Source organism: Oncorhynchus mykiss, chromosome 4 (genome assembly GCF_057628025.1).
Source record: "Oncorhynchus mykiss isolate SJ-2025 chromosome 4, ASM5762802v1, whole genome shotgun sequence".
In the NCBI taxonomy this organism is placed as follows: Eukaryota; Metazoa; Chordata; class Actinopteri; order Salmoniformes; family Salmonidae; genus Oncorhynchus; species Oncorhynchus mykiss.
Window position 1 is genome coordinate 51,679,832 of NC_143025.1, and position 20,633 is coordinate 51,700,464.

Genomic DNA, 20,633 nt, shown 5'->3' on the forward strand with positions numbered 1-20,633 from the left:
CCAGGCTGCTCGTTAGGGCGCACACCTGTCACCAGCATTTGGCGCTGACCTGGACTCCATCACCTCCTTGATTACCTGCCCTTTATATGTCACTCCCTTTGGTTTCTTCCCCAGTCATCATTGTTCCTTTTTTATGTCGGTGCGCTGTTCGTGTTTCTTGTTTTGTTCATTTATTTATTAAATGTTACAGCGAAGCTATTGAGAAGTAGACTTGATGGTACAGGGTGAGCTACACAAAGTGGTCTTCCTACTAGGGCACACCGCCTCAGTGGTAACATTGTAACTCTGGTTCATAGGCTCATGATTACTGCATCCAATAGCTGTAGGATTAACAAAGGTATTCAGTGCAATTAGGGGAACATAAATTAAGTTACTTGCATTGTGTCTGCTAACACCACTAGGATAATGTACATTTAATGCAGCGTTATCATGACTCATTGTCAAAATGGTAGGGATTAGCTGAGCTGGTCTTGGGTTATTGATAAATCATGATTATTGGACAAGGTTTTTTGTAATTGGACATACAATTCGCCTTTAAATCACATACAGTTCCAGTATGCAATTATATTGACCATATCTCACATAACTACCCACTCCCTAATCCTCCCCACTCCCTTTCTTCCATAGTCAGGTGATTATCTACCAAAAGTACAGTGAGAGCTGCTGGAGGAGCACCACACCCCTTGGCATCTGGAGACCGTCCTGCTGTAGACAGCCCTCTATGCCTTTTTTCCCTCCAAAGTCCTTCAAACTGTCCCTCAAGGCATTTGCACTGCCCTGTCCAGCACCAGGGGAAGGAAGCAGAGGAGGTTGACAAAGTACATGTGTTTAGCTTGTGACACACCCCTGTGTGTTGAGCCATGCTTTGGGGAGTACCATATGCTCAAGCACTATTGAGCACATTTGCAGCAATTACTGACTGACAGGTGACCTGCCATGGTACTATGCCTTTAGGGGTGGGAGGTGGGAATGCAGTTTTGTTATGTTCAATCACTACATGAATATTGGAATATGGGTTATGCATATATATGAATTTATGCATCTATATGAAATTACAGTTGTCAGTCTTTTTTTGCTATTTTTGTACCTCTAGTAAAACTGTTTTGTCTTGTTGTTGTTCAACCACTAAGAAAATGACTAAGAACTGTTAAATCCCCTTGGATTGATGAGGAATTAAAAAATGGTGAAGTTGATGAGGCAAAAGATATCGCAAATAAGTCTAGCTGCACAACCGATTGGCAAACATACTGCAAATTGAGAAATCATGTGACTAAACTGAATAAAAATAATAAACTACACTATGAAATAAAGATAAATAATATAAAGAATGATAGTAAAAAGCTTTAGAGGACCTTAAATGACATTTTGGGCAAAAAGGAAAACTTAGCTCCATCATTCATTGAATCAGATGGCTCATTCATCACAAAACCCACTGATATTGCCAATTACTTTCATGATTTTTAATTGGCAAGATTAGCAAACTTAGGCATGACATGCCAGCAACAAACGCAGACACTACATATCAACGTATAACTGATCAATCTTGAGGAGTTTATTGAAACTCCAAAAATATCTGATGGACACACACTGGTTGAATCAACGCTGTTTCCGTGTCATTTCAATGAAACTACATTGAAGCAATGTACAATAGATGTTGAATTGAATATGTGCCCAGTGCGATGTTGCTAGCATACAGAGCTGGCCTCAATCTTCGGCAAGGCAGATTTTTAGTTATGATGTTAGCAAATAATATTCTAAATGTTTGTGTGTGTGGTTTCTGAAATTACAGAATGAAGAGCAATTATAAGTAATTAGAATACAATTTGAAGATGTAGCAATAAAACAATATGAAGTAACATAATAACACTGCTATACAAATAATGTGTTGCATGATATTGGCTCCCTAAAAGACAGTAAGAAACAGTAACTGAAGAGCTCCACAAGGGCTCCACAAGAGAGCCGGGCAGAGCAGAGCTATGCTAAACAGGCCAAATTAATACACAGGCCACAGTCATGATAAGGCCAGGGCTGCTTCAAAGGATGCAATACAAACTACTACTTCTCTGACACCATTAGCATTGTTTTACAAAGCTAATAGAAAAATGTAACTACATAAGCACAATTGACGTTGCTGAAATTAGTACCTTGCATGTTCGTGGTTATAAAGGCATACACACAGACTACATTATGCTCCATACATACATACGGTGTGCTACAGTAGAAACGACACAACACGATATACAGAAACTATTATGATAACGTAGTAAGACATCTACTTTGATAGGAACGCACACATATCAAAGTGATTATTAGTAAGGAAAACCACAATGAAGGCAGTGTGGGCGCCAGGCTGAAAATGTGCCAGGTGGGAAAAGTTTGGGCAGGTTCTGTTCTGACTGGAGATGTGCAAATATCTTCATAATTGACTTGGGAAAATTCACTGGCGGAGTGCTTGGGCTCTTATCAAAGAGAGAAGTTTGCCCGGCTCATTTAACTCATCCTCACCTTACATTGGTGGGTGACAAGCAAAACATTTAGGGACTATGCTAACACTGGAATAATGAAATAAATACCAAAAGAATCCTCCCTGTATGATCCATTTTGTATCATATGATACTGCATTTTGCGTCATTTGATGCGTAAGATTTCTGTATTTTGAAAGTTGCATATCTTGAAAACTTGATTGGTGGGCAAAAAAAACAAACATTTTGGGACTATGCTAAAAATGGAATAATGAAAAAAATACCAAAAGATAGTTTTGGGTTGGAATTTTCTTGTAACTGTCCTGTTATGTAACAAAAACATTTTGGAACAGTGATCATGTTATATCATCACGTACATAAAAAAAAAACTGACGCTGGGGAACCGTTAGAGATATTTGTAAATCACAAGTGAAAAGGTTAATAAGAAACTTCTTGTTGGAGTCCCTCTTGTACATGCTACTGGTACTGCTATATAAAAAATAATTGCTACTATAGGCTATATTACAAAGACGTGTAGGCTACACCTACAGTTGAAGTCGGAAGTTTCGCCTTCGCCAAATACATTTAAACTCAGGTTTTCACAATTCCTGACATTTAATACCGGTAAAAATTCCCTGTCTTAGGTCAGTTAGGATCACCACATTAATTTAAGAATGTGAAATGTCAGAATAATAGTAAAGAGAATTATTTATTTCAGCTTTTATTTCTGTCATCACATTCCCAGTGGGTCAGAAGTTTACATAGACTCAATTAGTATTTGGTAGCACTGCCTTTAAATTGTTTCACTTGGGTCAAATGTTTCGGATAGCCTTCCACAAGCTTCCCACAATAATTTGGGTGAATTTTGGCCCATTCCTCCTGACAGAGCTTGTGTAACTGAGTCAGGTTTGTATGCCTCCTTGCTCGCACGTGCTTTTTCAGTTCTGCCAACACATTTTCTATGGAATTGAGGTCAGGGCTTTGTGATGGCCATTCCACTACCTTGAATTTGTTGTCCTTAAGCCATTTTTCCACAACTTTGGAAGTATGTTTGAGGTCATTGTCCATTTGGAATACTAATTTGCGACCAGACCAAGCTTTAACGTCCTGACTGATGTCCTGAGATGTTGCTTCATTATAGCCCCATAATTTTCCTTCCTTTCCTTTCTTCTATTTTGTGCACCAGGCCCTCCTGCAGCAAAGCACACCTACAGCATGATGCTGCCACCCCGTGCTTCACGGTTGGGATGGTGTTCTTAGGCTTGCAAGCCTCCCCATTTTTCTTCCAAACATAACGATGGTCATTATGGCCAAACAGTTCTATTTTTGTTTCATCAGACCAGAGGACATTTCTCCAAAAAGTAGGATCTTTGTCCCCATGTGCAGTTGCAAACTGTAGTCTGGCGATTTTATGGCGATTTTGGAGCAGTGGCTTCTTCCTTGCTGAGCAGCCTTTCAGGTTATGTCGATATAGGACTCGTTTTTCTGTGGATATAGATATTTTTGTACCTGTTTCCTCAGCATCTTCACAAGGTATTTTGCTGTTGTTCTGGGATTGATTTGCACTTTTCGCACCAAAGTACGTTCATCTCTAGGAGACAGAACGCGTCTCCCTCCTGAGTGGTATGATGGCTGAGTGGTCCCATGGTGTTTATACTTGCGTATTATTGTTTGTACAGGTGAACGTGGTACCTTCAGGTGTTTGGAAATTGCTCACAAGGATGCACCTGACTTGAGGAGGTCTACAATAATTATTCTGATGTCTTGGCTGATTTCTTTTGATTTTCTCATGGTGTCAAGCAAAGAGGCACTGAGTTTGAAGGTAGGCCTCAAAATACATCCACAGGTACACCTCCAATTGACTCAAATGATGTCTATTAGCCTATTAGAAGCTTCTAAAGCCATGACATAGTAATTTTACAAGCTGTTTAAAGGTACAGTCAACTTAGTGTATGTGAAGTTCTGACCCACTGGAATTTTGATGAAGTGAATTCTAAGTGAATTCATCTGTCTGTAAACAATTGTTGGAAAAATAACTTGCACAAAGTAGATGTCCTAACTGACTTTACAAAACTGTAGTTTTGAAATTTGTGGAGTCGCTGAGAAACGAGTTGTAATGACTCCAACCTAAGTGTATGTAAACTTCCGACTTCAATTGTACATGTATAACATTTTATATGCATTATTATAATCATCCTCCTCTTCACATTATGCATTATTTGAATCAAGCAGAAGACCAGCAGTGAACAGTGTTTTCCCTAACAAAATGCTTGACGCGAGGGGGGCTCAAAGCCACGGTTAATGTACTATTGTTTTCAAGTCAACTGTTTTAGCAGTGTGTGTGCCAGCAGGAATGGGAATGTGAAGCTAATTGAAGCTGGCTAGCTTTAGAAAACCCTGAGTAGATATAGCTTCAATCGTAGTATTCCCCTCTGGTCTGTGGAACAAAAGTAAACCATGAATTTGGAGATTTAACCCATTTAATCCCACATTTTTCCCAGACATGAAAATATCAAAATCAAGTGTCATTAGTCACCCTTTGAGGTAATCAATCATATTTTTTATTTTATTTTAATGGAAATGTAGGTGAAAAAGTGTGTTTTATGTGACCGGTGGGATAATATTACGTATACTGAATTAACATATTTCTCCTATGCAGTTATCAAAGTTCTTATATATCTCAACCCAGTTATTAAACCTCTTGAGACAAGGGGGCAGTATTTTGATGTTTGGATGAAAAACGTACCCAAATGAAACTGCCTATTTCTCAGGCCCAGAATCTAGAATATGCATATACTTGTCAGATTAGGATAGAAAACACTATAAAGTTTCAAAACTGTCAAAATATTGTCTGTGAGTATAACAGAACTGATATTGCAGGCGAAAACCTGGGGAAAATCCAACCCGGAAGTGCTGTTTTTCCTGAAAGCTCTCTGTTCCATTGCCTGCCTTTGCTCCATTTAAAGGGATATCAACCAGATTCATTTTCCTATGGCTTCCCCATGGTGTGACCAGTCTTTAGACATAGTTTCAGGCTTTTATTTTGATAAATTATCGAGAAAGATCACATCGCGTCATTGTATGGCTGGGTGCCAGCCGCGTTTTGCATGCGCAACTGCTTGGAGCAGACATTTTCTCTCTCTCTCCTATTGAAGAAGCTACAGTCCCGGTTGAAATATTATCGATCATATATTGTATAAACAACCTGAGGATTAATTATAAAAAACATTTAACATGTTTCTACGAACTTTACGGATACTATTTGGAATTTGTCTGCGATGTCGTGACCGCTCGAGCCTGTTGATTTCTGAACATATCGCACCCAACCAAATGGAAGTATTTTGGATATAAAAATAATCTTTATGGAACAAGAGGAACATTTATTGTGTAACTGGGAGTCTCGTGAGTGCAAACATCCGAAGATCATCGAAGGTAAGCGCTACATTTTATTGCTTTTCTGACTTTTGTGACCAATCTACTTGGCTACTAGCTGTTTGTAATGTTTTGTCTACTGAGAGAGATGTCCTTACATAAACGCTTGGTATGCTTTCGCCCCCCCAAAAAATGGAAATCGGACATGCCTTGTGGATTAACAACAAGCTAAGCTGTGTTTTGCTATATTGCACTTGTGATTTCATGAAAATTCTATATTTTTTGTAATTTAATTTGAATTTGGTGCTCTGCAATTCAGAGGATGTTGACAAAAATGATCGCGCTAACGGGATGGGTACATCAAGAAGTTTTAACATATTTGAAACTCTGTCACTAGCAGTCCCCAGCATTGCCACTAGAATGCCCCGTCACATTCTAGTGTCACTATTTTACACATCAAAAACCCTTATACAACACAATATGAATACTGAGAGCGAAGACAAAAAGACAACAACCATCAACGTATTTCAACATTGTTACTTTAGTGCAACATTAATATTGTAACTTTATTGTAACATTTCAACTTGTACTTTAGTGCAATATTCATTGTAACATTGTCATTGTGACATTTTAGTGCAACATTCACTAACAACTGTATAGCAGTCGTGTGATTCATTCCCACTGAACATAAAAGTAACATTTAGGAAAGAGGAAGCCTGTAGAATATGCATTCAAGTAGAGACCTACACTGAACAAAACACAATTTTATATATATATATATATATATATATATATATATATATATATATATATATATATATATATGTATATATATATATATATATATAAGCACTCATTGTCCAGTGGCGCTTTTTAAATATATCTATATATATATATATATATATATATATCATAGAGTTAGGCTTCAGAACCAAGTGCAAGATTAGTTTGTGCATCACTGTTTTGAACTACGATCAGTCAGAGCTACTGTCATACAGGACGTATTGAATCAATTGACCTTCTTTTCCAAAAACATTTCAGTCATTTTGATTGTCTTTTTTCATCAACTTTTCTTTTCTTCCTAGAGTCCGTTGTACTGTTTCTCCTCACCCTTTATTGACTTTTCTATTTTTCTTTTATTGTCTTTTTCAGCCCTTTTTCATTCGGTCTTATCTCCTTTTCTACTGTCCATGGTATATATTGAAGCACTCAATGTGCAGTTGTGCTTTGTATTTCTCACATGCATAGGTAGTACGTTTGTCACAATGACGACTTCTCTGGAATCGGTGCATCGTGTTGATTGGCCAGTGAGAATCTTTGTCATATCATGCCTGATCTTCAACAGTAGCAGCCAGTAAAGATCTCCTTCCGTGGCTCAGTGGTTCCGTGCCAAATTTTTTGCATATTTGGGCTGTTATTGGGCTGTTATTTGGAATCACATCAGTGGCAGGCCTCTTCGATCGTTTGAACGCTCAATCTTTATTTTTGACCACCTGCAGCTTTTCCCTTGGCTCTTCTGACTGGACCCTCTGGCGGGTAGAGGCCCTTGGCTCTTCATTATCAACAATGGAGGTGGGTGGGGGAGGTTGTGGATGGGGGGGTGGTGAGGGGTAGGTCATCATCACTGATAAAGTTGTTCCTGTTATGATCTCTTTGCATAGGTTCAGCATATGCATTCAACAGCCTGGCTGGCAAATGGCCTGTCCATATTCCATAACTGACCCATCGCTATCACAATCACTAAGGACAGCATCTTTCTCATTTTGAGGGATAACTGCAATGTTGCATGCCTTGTCTGGGCAGTCACCTAGATCCAACATATCTAGAACTTGACTCAAAGTGAAACTTAAAGAAAGAACAGAGTAGAAAGTAAGGTATAACAAGAACTATGTATGTGTATAAGTATGTGTATACCTAGATGCACTGTGTTATCCCGCCGGTCACTATTGTTGCCGTCAACATGTTTACTCATTCTATGACCACACTGAACACAGTTGAGTAATTGCAAATACATATATCAACACCTTAAAGATGATGTGTACCAAATATCTTTGTCCTATCTTAATGTTAATCTGTTGAATCTAGGGGGCACTATTTTCACTATTGTGTACTATTTTCATTTTTTTTTAAATAACGTTTCCAAAGTAAACAGGCTATTTTGCCAGGACAAGATGCTAGAACATGCATATAATTGACAGCTTAGGATATAAAACACTATAAACACATTCCTATGCGTCCCTATTGAGCAGTGAATGAGATATCAACCAGATTCCTTTTTTCTATGGGTTCCTTAATGTGTCCAGTGTCACAATACATAGTTTCAGGCTTTTATTTTGAAAAATGAGCCTGAACGTCAACATTGCGTCAGTGGTCAGCTGGAGTCTCTCTGTCTCTGTTTTGTGCGTAAGAGACAAATGCGGCCATTGTTTCTCTCTTTCCTACCAAGAAGCCACCTGTCCCGGTTGATATATTATCGAATAGATATTTGAAAAATACCTTGAGGATTGATTATAAACAACGTTTGCTATGTTTCTGTCGATATTATGGAGCTAATTCTGAATATTTTTTGGCATTGTCGTGACCGCAATTTTCGGTCGAATTCTCAACCAAACTCTGCCTAGAAGGCCAGCATCCCAGGGGTCACCTCTTCATTGTTGACATTGAGACTGGTGTTTTGAGGGTACTATTTAATGAAGCTGCCAGTTGAGGACTTGTGAGGCGTCTGTTTATCAAACTAGACACTCTAATGTACTTGTCCAATTTGCTCAGTTGTGCACAGGGGCCTCCCACTCCTCTTTCTATTCTGAGGTAGGAAAATTATGTGAATATATTGAAGAAACATCACAAGACATCAGTCAGGAGGTTAAAACTTGGTCGCAAATGGGTCTTCCAAATGGACAATGACCCCAAGCATACTCCCAAAGTTGTGGCCAAATGGCTTAAGGACAACAAAGTCAAGGTATTGGAGTGGCCATCACAAAGCCCTGACCTCAAACCTATAGAACATTTGTGGCCAGAACTAAAATAGAGTGTGCGAGGAAGGAGGCCGACAAACCTGACTCAGTTACAGGGGAAATGGGCCAAAATTCACCCAACTTATTGTGGGAAGCTTGAGGGAGACTACACAGAAACCTTTGACCCAAGTTAATAAAACATTTTAAAGGCTGAAGCTAATATGGTTAGTGCAGACAGGCAACTAAACATAGAATAAGAACCCACAAACTACCCAAGGATTATGGCTACCTAAATAGGGTCCCCAATCAGAGATTACAATAAACAGCTGCCTCTGATTGAGAACCAATATAAGCAACCATAGACATATAAACAGCTAGACTTACAAAAACCAATAGACATACAAAAACCTCTAGACAAAACAAAAACTAAACAAACCACCCTCGTCACACCCTGAGCTAACCAAAATAATAAGGAATAAGGCGTGACAGTAACCCCCCCCCCCCCCCAAAGGTGCGGACTCGGGGCCGCAAACCTAAACCTATAACCTATATGGGTCTGGGTGGGCATCTAACTTCGCCGCCCCCCTTCTTTACACTGATCCCTCCACCCTTGTAGCACTGACCCGTGGATCATCGCTGGAGACTCTGGACTGCAGATGCTCGCCGTAGGCCCTGGGCTGGGGACCCTCGCTGGTGACCCCGGACTGGGGAACATCGCTGGAGACCCAGGGCTGGGGACCGTCGCTGGAGAACCCGGGCTGGGGACCGTCGCTGGAGAACCCGGAATGTGGCCCGTCGTTGGAGGTTCCGGTCTGTGAACTGTCGCTGGATGCTCTGGACTGGGTACTGTCGCCGAACGCTTTAGACTGGGTACTGTCGCCGGACGCTCTGGACTGGGTACTGCCGCCGGACGCTCTGGACTGGTTACTGTAGCCGGACATTCTGGACTGCCGAGGCGCACTGTAGGCCTGGTGCGTGGTGCTGGCACTGGTGGTACCGAGCTGGGGACACGCACCTCAGGGCGAGTGCGAGGAGCAGGAAAAGGGCGTACTGGACTGCCAATGTGCACTATAGGCCTGGTGCGTGGTGCCGGCACTGGTGGTACCGGGCTGGGTGACACGCACCTCAGGGCGAGTGTGAGGAGCAGGAACAAGGCATACTGGACCCTGGAGGCGCACTGGTGGCCTGGTGTGTGGTGCCGGCACTGGTGGTACCGGGCTGGTGACACGCACCTCAGGGCGAGTTCGGGGAGGAGGAACAGGACGTACTGGACTGTGGAGTCGCACTGGAGGTCTGGAGTGTAGAGCTGACACAACCCGTCCTGGCTGGATGTTTATTCTGCAAACGCAGGGCGCTGGCACAAGACGTACTGGGCTGTGCAGACTCACTGGAGACACAGTACGCAGGATATCCTGGTCCATGGAGGTATACTGGAGATCAGGAGTGCTGAGCCGGCACCCTCCTTCCTGGCTGGATGCCCATTCTAGCCCGGCCAATGCGAGGAGCTGGAATAGAGCGCACTGGGCTAGAATAGCCCACTGGAGACACCTTGCGCTCCACCGCATAACACGGTGCCTGACCAGTAACACGCTCCCCACAGTAAGCACGATTTGGCTCAGGTCTCCAACTTGACTCATGCAATCTCCTCGTGTGCTCGTCACACCCTGACCTAACCAAAATAATAAGGAAAACAAAGATAACTAAGGTCAGGGCATGACACCCTGGGACAAAACACCTCCCTCTGCAACTGGATCGTGGACTTCCTGACGAGCCGCCCCCAGGTGGTAAGAGTAGGCAACAACACATCTGCCACGCTGATTCTCAACACTGGGGCCCCTCAGGGGTGTGTGCTTAGTCCCCTCTTGTACTCCCTGTTCACCCACGACTGGTGGCCAAACACGTCTCCAACACCATCATTAAGTTTGCTGATGACACAACAGTAGTTGGCCTGATTACCGACAACAATGAGACAGCCTATTGGGCAACAACAACCTCTCCCTCAATGTGAGCAAGACAAAGGAGCTGATCATGGACAACAGGAAAAGGCGGGCCAAACAGGCCCCCATTAGTATCATTGGGGCTGCAGTTGAGCAGTTCAAGAGTTTCAAGTTCCTTGGTTTCCACATCACCAACAAACTATCATGGTCCAAACACATCAAGACAGTTGTGAAGAAGGCATGACAACACCTTTTCCCCCCTCAGGTGACTGAAAATATTTGGCATGGGTCACCAGATCCTCAAAAGGTTCCACAGCTGCACCATCGAGAGCATCCTGATCGGTTGTATCACCGCCTGGTATGGCAACTGCTCGGCATCTGACCATATGGCACTACAGAGGGTAGTGAGTTCGTCCCAGTACATCACTGGGACCAAGCTTCCTTCTATCCAGGACCTATATACCAGGCGGTGTCAGGGGAAGGTCACAAAAAATTGTCAAAGACTCCAGTCACCCAAGTCATAGACTTTTCTCTCCGCTACCGCACGGCAAGCGGTAAATGAGCGCCAAGTCTCGGCCCAAAAGGCTCCTTAACAGCTTCTACCCCCAAGCCATAAGATTGCTGAACAATTAATAAAATGGACACCCGGACTATTTACATTAGACTGCTAAATACTTCGTAGTCCGTAGCTCTCGTGAAAAGTGCCAATGTTAAGTGCCATTATGACACCTTGGCATAGTAAATTTGATCAGATATATCCCCTGAACACAGAGGTGAAAACAAAGAAGATTAGCCAATTGAAATCCAAAAATGAGAGGTCCACCAAATTCCCCAATGTGCAGTGAAGTGTTCACTGACGATAGCTTGGGAAAACACAAAAAAAACAATTCAGATGCTGAGATGGTAAAACGATGCATGTGTTAAGTTACCTTCTTAGAAGGTAAACAAAAAGATGAGGTCAGGGAAAGATCAAACAGATCCCACTGTCAGATTCTACAGCAATGAGCAGAACTGGAATATTTGCTGAAGATTTAACTTCAAAACTTTATTTAAAAAAAAAAAAATTGTTTCACGTTTATTTAACCAGGTAGGCTAGTTGAGAACAAGTTCTCATTTGCAACTGCGACCTGGCCAAGATAAAGCATAGCAATTACACATGGAATAAACAAAACATACAGTCAATAATACAGTAGAAAAAAACTTGAGGCAATTCAGAATGCGCCATGCATTTCATTAGCTGTAAATGAATCAACAGATAACTCTGATAATGGACAGCTTCTGGTGTTTGTCAGATTTTATAACGAAACAAAGAAGGAATTATGTGAGGAGCTGTTTGGCATAACACATCTAGAGGCACACACACAGGGAGAGGATATCCATGAGGTCATCAAAGGGATGCTGACAAAAAGAGGGATAGATCTGAAGTCAGTGGTCTCTATAACCACAGATGAAGCTCCAGCCATGATCGGAAGAGGGAGTGGACTGGTTGCATGTTTGAAAGAGGACCACCCTGACCTGACTTAATATCACTGCATCATCCATCAATCTGCCCTGTGTACCAGTCTGGGAAAATAGTAGTCTGAGGTCGTGACAACGATGATGAAACTGATCAACTTTTAGAGACCAACATCATCACGCCCTCTATGAGGCATTCTGACAGAGGCCAATGCCAGTTTTGATGACTTACTACTGCACAACAATGACAGTTGGCTCAGCAAAGCCAGGGGTTTGGAATGCTTTTGGGTCATTCAGTAGGAAATCAAAGCTTTCTTATTAGAGCAAAAGAGTGACAAGCAATTCAGTTTTCTGTGTTTTTGGAAGATGAAAACAGTCACATTTTTGACAAAGATTACATCACACTTTAACAACTGAATGTCAAGCTGCAAGGACGGGAAAACACAGTGTGTGATATAACAACAGCAGTCCGGGCCTTCCAGAATACATTTTTGCTTTTCAAGAATGATCTCCAGGGAGAACATGTCCACTTCCCCAATCTTCTGGTATAAACGCAGGGAGACAAAGCTGTTCCCAATCATTTAGATTTCATCCAGTAGCTGATGAATAACTTCAAGGCACATTTTGATGACTTTACTGTTGGAAAATAACTCCTGCTGCTCACCCAGAAGCCCTTCTTTGGTCACAAATATGACAAAGTTGTCAGAAGAAGCAAAACAGATCTTCAGATGGGTAGATGTCGCAAAACTGAAATGGAGTTGATTGAACTACAGGAAAATGTGGCTTTGAAGAAGCAGGCTGGTGATTGTGACCTTGTCACTTTCTGGGGAAAGATGGTGCATGCAGCTGATGTCCCTGTGCTCAAGAGACTGGCCCTATACATGCTGCCCATGTTTGGCTCCACATACAGCTGTGAATCAGCCTTCTCCACAATTAACTTTATTAAAAACAAATACCGCACCAGGCTCACCAATTAACACCTGCACCAGTGTCTCAGAGTGGCTCTCACACCATGTGTGCCAAAGTTCAAAGCATTGGTAGGAGACAAAGTGTAATTTCTCTCATTGATGGAATGGCAAGGCCCAGAATGACCTATACATGAACATTGCATGGCCCACAGTGACGTTCTGTGCATTCAGATTCTTATTTTGGTTCAAATCTCCTTTGTTCTCCAGAAAACATGCACTTTATGTTATAAAAACAATAAAAGTTCATTCAAGGCCGATGTGCAATAGTTCAAAGTGCACTTTTTGCATAGACAATTATGCAACCAGTTTTCTTCTTCAGCAATGTGATGCAATGTTGCATGTTTACATTCGAAAGAAGTTGTAATTCATTAAAGTTCTTAGTCTCATGTAATGTACATTTTATATAACAAGATGTTTCCTAAGTCGTGGACGACTATGTTTGTTACCACACTGTACGCTGATAAAGCACGATATCCCTCCGGACCTTTGCCACCTAGGACATTTGTGTCACTGGACATTCTCAAATAGTAGTTGAGTACCCCTGCACTAGACTATATATATACAAACCATATACACACACTCACTCACACACGCTACATTGACACTCCCACAAAAAAAACACGTACACTACATACGCACACACACACACGCAGACTGACACATCACAAACACACATACATACACTTTTACACATCATTTGCTGCTGACGCTCTGTTCTTTATTTTACTCTTATTATTACCTATCTTGATGCCACTTTACCCTGCCTTCATGTACATACAGTATCTATCTCAAATACCTTGTACCTCTGGACATTGAGCTGGTACTGGTACTCTCTGTACAGTGCCTTGCGAAAGTATTCGGCCCCCTTGAACTTTGCGACCTATTGCCACATTTCAGGCTTCAAACATAAAGATATAAAACTGTATTTGTTTGTGAAGAATCAACAACAAGTGGGACACAATCATGAAGTGGAACGACATTTATTGGATATTTCAAACTTTTTTAATAAATCAAAAACTGAAAAATTAATAATAATAATTAATACTTTGTAGCGCCACCTTTTGCTGCGATTACAGCTGTAAGTCGCTTGGGGTATGTCTCTATCAGTTTTGCACATCGAGAGACTGACATTTTTTCCCATTCCTCCTTGCAAAACAGCTCGAGCTCAGTGAGGTTGGATGGAGAGCATTTGTGAACAGCAGTTTTCAGTTCTTTCCACAGATTCTCGATTGGATTCAGGTCTGGACTTTGACTTGGCCATTCTAACACCTGGATATGTTTATTTTTGAACCATTCCATTGTAGATTTTGCATCATGTTTTGGATCATTGTCTTGTTGGAAGAAAAATCTCCGTCCCAGTCTCAGGTCTTTTGCAGACTCCATCAGGTTTTCTTCCAGAATGGTCCTGTATTTGGCTCCATCCATCTTCCCATCAATTTTAACCATCTTCCCTGTCCCTGCTGAAGAAAAGCAGGCCCAAACCATGATGCTGCCACCACCATGTTTGACAGTGGGGATGGTGTGTTCAGGGTGATGAGCTGTGTTGCTTTTACGCCAAACATAACGTTTTGCATTGTTGCCAAAAAGTTCAATTTTGGTTTCATCTGACCAGAGCACCTTCTTCCACATGTTTGGTGTGTCTCCCAGGTGGCTTGTGGCAAACTTTAAACAACACTTTTTATGGATATCTTTAAGAAATGGCTTTCTTCTTGCCACTCTTCCATAAAGGCCAGATTTGTGCAATATACGACTGATTGTTGTCGTATGGACAGAGTCTCCCACCTCAGCTGTAGATCTCTGCAGTTCATCCAGAGTGATCATGGGCCTCTTGGCTGCATCTCTGATCAGTCTTCTCCTTGTATGAGCTGAAAGTTTAGAGGGACGGCCAGGTCTTGGTAGATTTGCAGTGGTCTGATACTCCTTCCATTTCAATATTATCGCTTGCACAGTGCTCCTTGGGATGTTTAAAGCTTGGGAAATCTTTTTGTATCCAAATCCGGCTTTAAACTTCTTCACAACAGTATCTCGGACCTGCCTGGTGTGTTCCTTGTTCTTCATGATGCTCTCTGCGCTTTTAACGGACCTCTGAGACTATCACAGTGCAGGTGCATTTATACGGAGACTTGATTACACACAGGTGGATTGTATTTATCATCATTAGTCATTTAGGTCAACATTGGATCATTCAGAGATCCTCACTGAACTTCTGGAGAGAGTTTGCTGCACTGAAAGTAAAGGGGCTGAATAATTTAGCACGCCCAATTTTTCAGTTTTTGATTTGTTAAAAAAGTTTGAAATATCCAATAAATGTCGTTCCACTTCATGATTGTGTCCCACTTGTTGTTGATTCTTCACAAAAAAATACAGTTTTATATCTTTATGTTTGAAGCCTGAAATGTGGCAAAAGGTCGCAAAGTTCAAGGGGGCCGAATACTTTCGCAAGGCACTGTATATACTGTAGCGACCCGCACAGACAGCTGTGTGTTATGTGTTATGCTATTAGTTGGTTGTGTTGTCCTTACCAGTACCCAGTGTTGTTGGGGTCCGACATGCCAATCAACCTGCTATCTGCCAATCACGGGAATACCTGGAATGTTCTGATGCCGTGCATCCTGGTGGTTGGCGGAGTGGCGTGGAGGGGGGTTGGGCAGGGGGATGAAGCATTGGAACCCTCTTAGAGCTACCCCCCTACTTTTTTCAATTTCCGCCTGAAGACATACCAAATCAAACTGCCTGTAGCTCAGGCCCAGAACCAAGGATATGCATATTCTTGGTATCATTTGAAAGGAAACACTCTGACATTTGTGTAAATGTGAATTGAATGTAGGAGAATATAACACCATAGATCTGGTAGAAGAAAATACAAGGAAAAAACATACGTTTTCTGTTTTAATTGTTGCTGCATCATCTTTCAACTGAACAAGAACATCCAAACATTCAGATAGGATGATGGGGACAATTTCAGTGAAACATTTAAGAGGGCAACAGTACTTGTGCAAGGTTTCAGAATGATAACTTCCAAAATGTATGTGCAACATGACATTTATCATGAAGTCACCCAGGTGTCCCACACAAGTAGCCCAAATGTACCCAAGTGGCCGAATTGGTGAAGTTATACATTTTGAATGGAATAACTATTTACAAAACACCAAAATGGTATTCTAACACACCCTGCGAAAAGAATGGAGAAAAAACATGAAAAAAATATATATACATTTACAAAATAACACTTTCAATATTTGTAAGACCCTCAGTCCTCTACACAATAGTGTGCTGCTGATGCCAGGCGCCATAGCAGTCTATTTCTGCTGTAAAGCAGAGGGTCACCAAGCATGTGGTGCAGGTGACTTCATTTTGCAAAGAACACAGCGACGCCTCGATGCTGTGCCCTTTTGGCCCTGGGGCACATCCATGCCTGCAGAAATACATTTGGACAGATGAACACCACTTGTGGCAGGAGCTGGATGAACCAGCTTCAGTGGGGGATGGACACCTTGGCACTGGGGGCTCCCAATCGGAGTCAGTGTCACTGTGAAAGAAAATGTTCAGTTAGAATAGTTTCATATATGAGCCCTGTATCAACAGGTATAATAAACAGATATATATATAGAGTACAGGAAACATAAGGTTGAATATATTATTATAGACCTGCTAGATCAACTGTCTAATTTATATTATGACATTTCAGCTAGATCTACTGTCTTTATTCTATTACAACAGACCAGCTGTATCTACTGTCTCCATTTAACTTTGGCCATTGTTGTGGGCCTGCCCTCCCCTCAACAGCCTCAAATAGGCTATTTCATTTCACAAATAATATTTTATATTATTAATTTCAAACAACGACATTAGCATGAGAAGAACTTACCAGTCCAAAACGATGTCCTCTCCGTTCAAAAAAAAATCTATACTTGGATTTAGCTTTCCCTGACTTAGTCGCCATACTGATTGATATATAAACAGCTGAATATGCGCTTTACCAAAACAATGCTGTACGCAACATGCGTGGCTCCTTCCGGTATGAATCATCAATGGCTCTTTACACCGGAGTTTACTACATGGGTTGGTCTTCCAACACATAAACATTACACATTGCCTTTTACCTCAGCTCATTGGCTATCTACCCAGCTAGATTTCAAGACGATCAGTAGTCATTGGTCATTACAATACAGTCAATCAACGAAACAGCGGTCATATCATTGGTGCACAATGATGTCATTACTTGTTGTCTTCAAATCGGTTTCTTTCAGTCAATACGTCCCGCGAAATTACCCATTCCCAGTTGATTGCAGTGAAACCAAACATGACTGGAAAAGTCACGTTTTGTGTGTCTATTTACCTCGAATGTGTCGTCGAAAATGGAATGAGATGGAATTCACGACACAAGCGGTTCACAAAATGTTTCGTGTTAGGCTATAAAAATAGATTTCATCAAACAAAAGACCATTCATTGTGTACGTCAGGGAAAGCTAAATCTAAGTCTAGCTATACAGATGTACACACAATTTTAGAAGAAATTGATCGGAAAAGTCAGTCAGAGATTGTTGTAGGACGATTCATTTTGCGATTCCCAAGTGGAGGAATATTTTTTGAACGGAGAGGACACCGTTGTAGCCACTGTGTATAATCTGTAACTGGCCTGCAGAAGAGGTACAATGTCACCGTTTTGGACTGGTAAGTTCTTCTCATGCTAATGCCGTTGTTTGAAATTAATAATATAAAATATTATTTGTGAAATGAAATAGCGTATTTGAGGCTGTTGAGGGGAGGGCAGACCCACAACAATGGCCCAAGTGAAATGGAGACAGTAGATACAGCTGGTGTGTCGTAATATAATAAAGACAGTAGATCTAGCTGGTCTGTCATAATATAATAGAGACAGTAGATCTAGCAGAAATGTCATAATATAAAAGAGACAGTAGATGTAGCAGGTCTATAATAATATATTCAACCTTATGTTCCCTGTACTCTATATATACAGTGGGGCAAAAAAGTATCTAGTCAGCCACCAATTGTGCAAATTCTCCCACTTAAAAAGATGAGAGAGGCCTGTAATTTTCATCATAGGTACACTTCAACTATGATAGACAAAATGAGACAAAACAATCCAGAAAACCACATTGTAGGATTTTTTATGAATTTATTTGCAAATTATGGTGGAAAATAAGTATTTGGTCACCTACAAACAAGCAAGATTTCTGGCTCTCACAGACCTGTAACTTCTTCTTTAAGAGGGTCCTCTGTCCTCCACTCGTTACATGTATTAATGGCACCTGTTTGAACTTGTTATCAGTATAAAAGACACCTGTCCACAACCTCAAACAGTCACACTCCAAACTCCACTATGGCCAAGACCAAAGAGCTGTCAAAGGACACCAGAAACAAAATTGTAGACCTGCACTAGGCTGGGAAGACTGAATCTGCAATAGGTAAGCACCTTGGTTTGAAGAAATCATCTGTGGGAGCAAGTATTAGGAAATGGAAGACATACAAGACCACTGATAATCTCCCTCGATCTGGGGCTCCACGCAAGATCTCACCCCGTGGGGTCAAAATGATCACAAGAACGGTGAGCAAAAATCCCATAACCATACGGGGGGACCTAGTGAATGATCTGCAGAGAGCTGGGACCAAAGTAACAAAGCCTACCATCTGTAACACACTACGCCGCCGCCAGGGACTCAAATCCTGCAGTGCAAGACGTGTCCCCCTGCTTAAGCCAGTACATGTTCACGCCCGTCTGAAGTTTGCGAGAGCATTTGGATGATCCAGAAGAAGATTGGGAGAATGTCATATGGTCAGATGAAACCAAAATTGAACATTTTGGTAAAAACTCAACTCATCGTGTTTGGAGGACAAAGAATGCTGAGTTGCATCCAAAGAACACCATACCTACTGTGAAGCATGGGGGTGGAAACATCATGCTTGGGGCTTTTTTTCTGCAAAGGGACCAGGACGACTGATCCGTGTAAAGGAAAGAATGAATGGGTCCATGTATCGTGAGATTTTGAGTGAAAACCTCCGTCCATCAGCAAGGGCATTGAAGATGAAACGTGGCTGGGTCTTTCAGCATGACAATGATCCCAAACACGCCGCCCGGGCAACGAAGGAGTGGCTTCGTAAGAAGCATTTCAAGGTCCTGGAGTGGCCTAGCCAGTCTCCAGATCTTTTATTTTTATTTTTATTTCACCTTTATTTAACCAGGTAGGCTAGTTGAGAACAAGTTCTCATTTGCAACTGCGACCTGGCCAAGATAAAGCATAGCAGTTTGAACAGACAACACAGAGTTACACATGGAGTAAACAATTAACAATTTAATAACACAGTAGAAAAAAAAGAGAGTCTATATACATTGTGTGGAAAAGGCATGAGGAGGTAGGCGAATAATTACAATTTTGCAAATTAACACTGAAGTGATAAATGATCAGATGGTCATGTACAGGTAGAGATATTGGTGTGCAAAAGAGCAGAAAAGTACATAAATATAAACAATATGGCGATGAGGTAGGTAAAATTGGGTGGGCTATTTACCGATAGACTATGTACAGCCGCAGCAATCGGTTTGCTGCTCAGATAGCAGATGTTTGAAGTTGGTGAGGGAGATAAAAACTCTTTGGAACTCAAATTTTTGCAATTCGTTCCAGTCACAGGCAGCAGAGAACTGGAACGAAAGGCGGCCAAATGAGGTGTTGGCTTTAGGGATGATCAGTGAGATACACCTGCTGGAGCGCGTGCTACGGGTGGGTGTTGCCATCGTGACCAGGGAACTGAGATAAGGCGGAGCTTTACCTAGCATGGACTTGTAGATGACCTGGAGCCAGTGGGTCTGGCGACGAATATGTAACGAGTGCCAGCCGACTAGAGCATACAGGTCGCAGTGGTGGGTGGTATAAGATGCTTTAGTAACAAAACGGATGGCACTGTGATAAACTGCATCCAGTTTGCTGGGTAGAGTATTGGAAGCTATTTTGTAGATGACATCTCCGAAGTCGAGGATCGGTAGGATAGTCAGTTTTACTAGCGTAAGTTTGGCGGCCTGAGTGAAGGAGGCATTGTTGCGGAATAGAAAGCCGACTATAGATTTGATTTTAGATTGGAGATGGTTGATATGAGTCTGGAAGGAGAGTTTACAGTCTAGGTACTTATAGATGTCCACATATTCTAGGTCGGAACCATCCAGGGTGGTGATGCTAGTCGGGCGTGCGGGTGCAGGAAGCGAACGGTTGAAAAGCATGCATTTGGTTTTACTAGCATGTAAGAGCAGTTGGAGGCCACGGAAGGAGTGTTGTATGGCATTGAAGCTTGTTTGGAGGTTAGATAGCACAGTGTCCAAGGACGGGCCGGAAGTATACCGAATGGTGTCGTCTGCGTAGAGGTGGATCATGGAATTGCCCGCAGCAGGAGCAACATCATTGATATATACAGAGAAAAGAGTCGGCCCGAGAATTGAACCCTGTGGCACCCCCATAGAGACTGCCAGAGGAC

At 41.8% G+C, this 20,633-nt stretch overlaps 1 long non-coding RNA gene and 1 pseudogene across 1 annotated transcript in view; both read left to right on the forward strand.

The window, feature by feature from the left end:
• LOC149984051 (uncharacterized) overlaps nt 1-20,633 on the forward strand; it is a 615,207-nt gene that overhangs the window by 131,264 nt on the left and 463,310 nt on the right. The window lies entirely within an intron of this gene.
• On the forward strand, nt 12,083-12,731 carry LOC149984053 (protein ZBED8L-like; annotated as a pseudogene).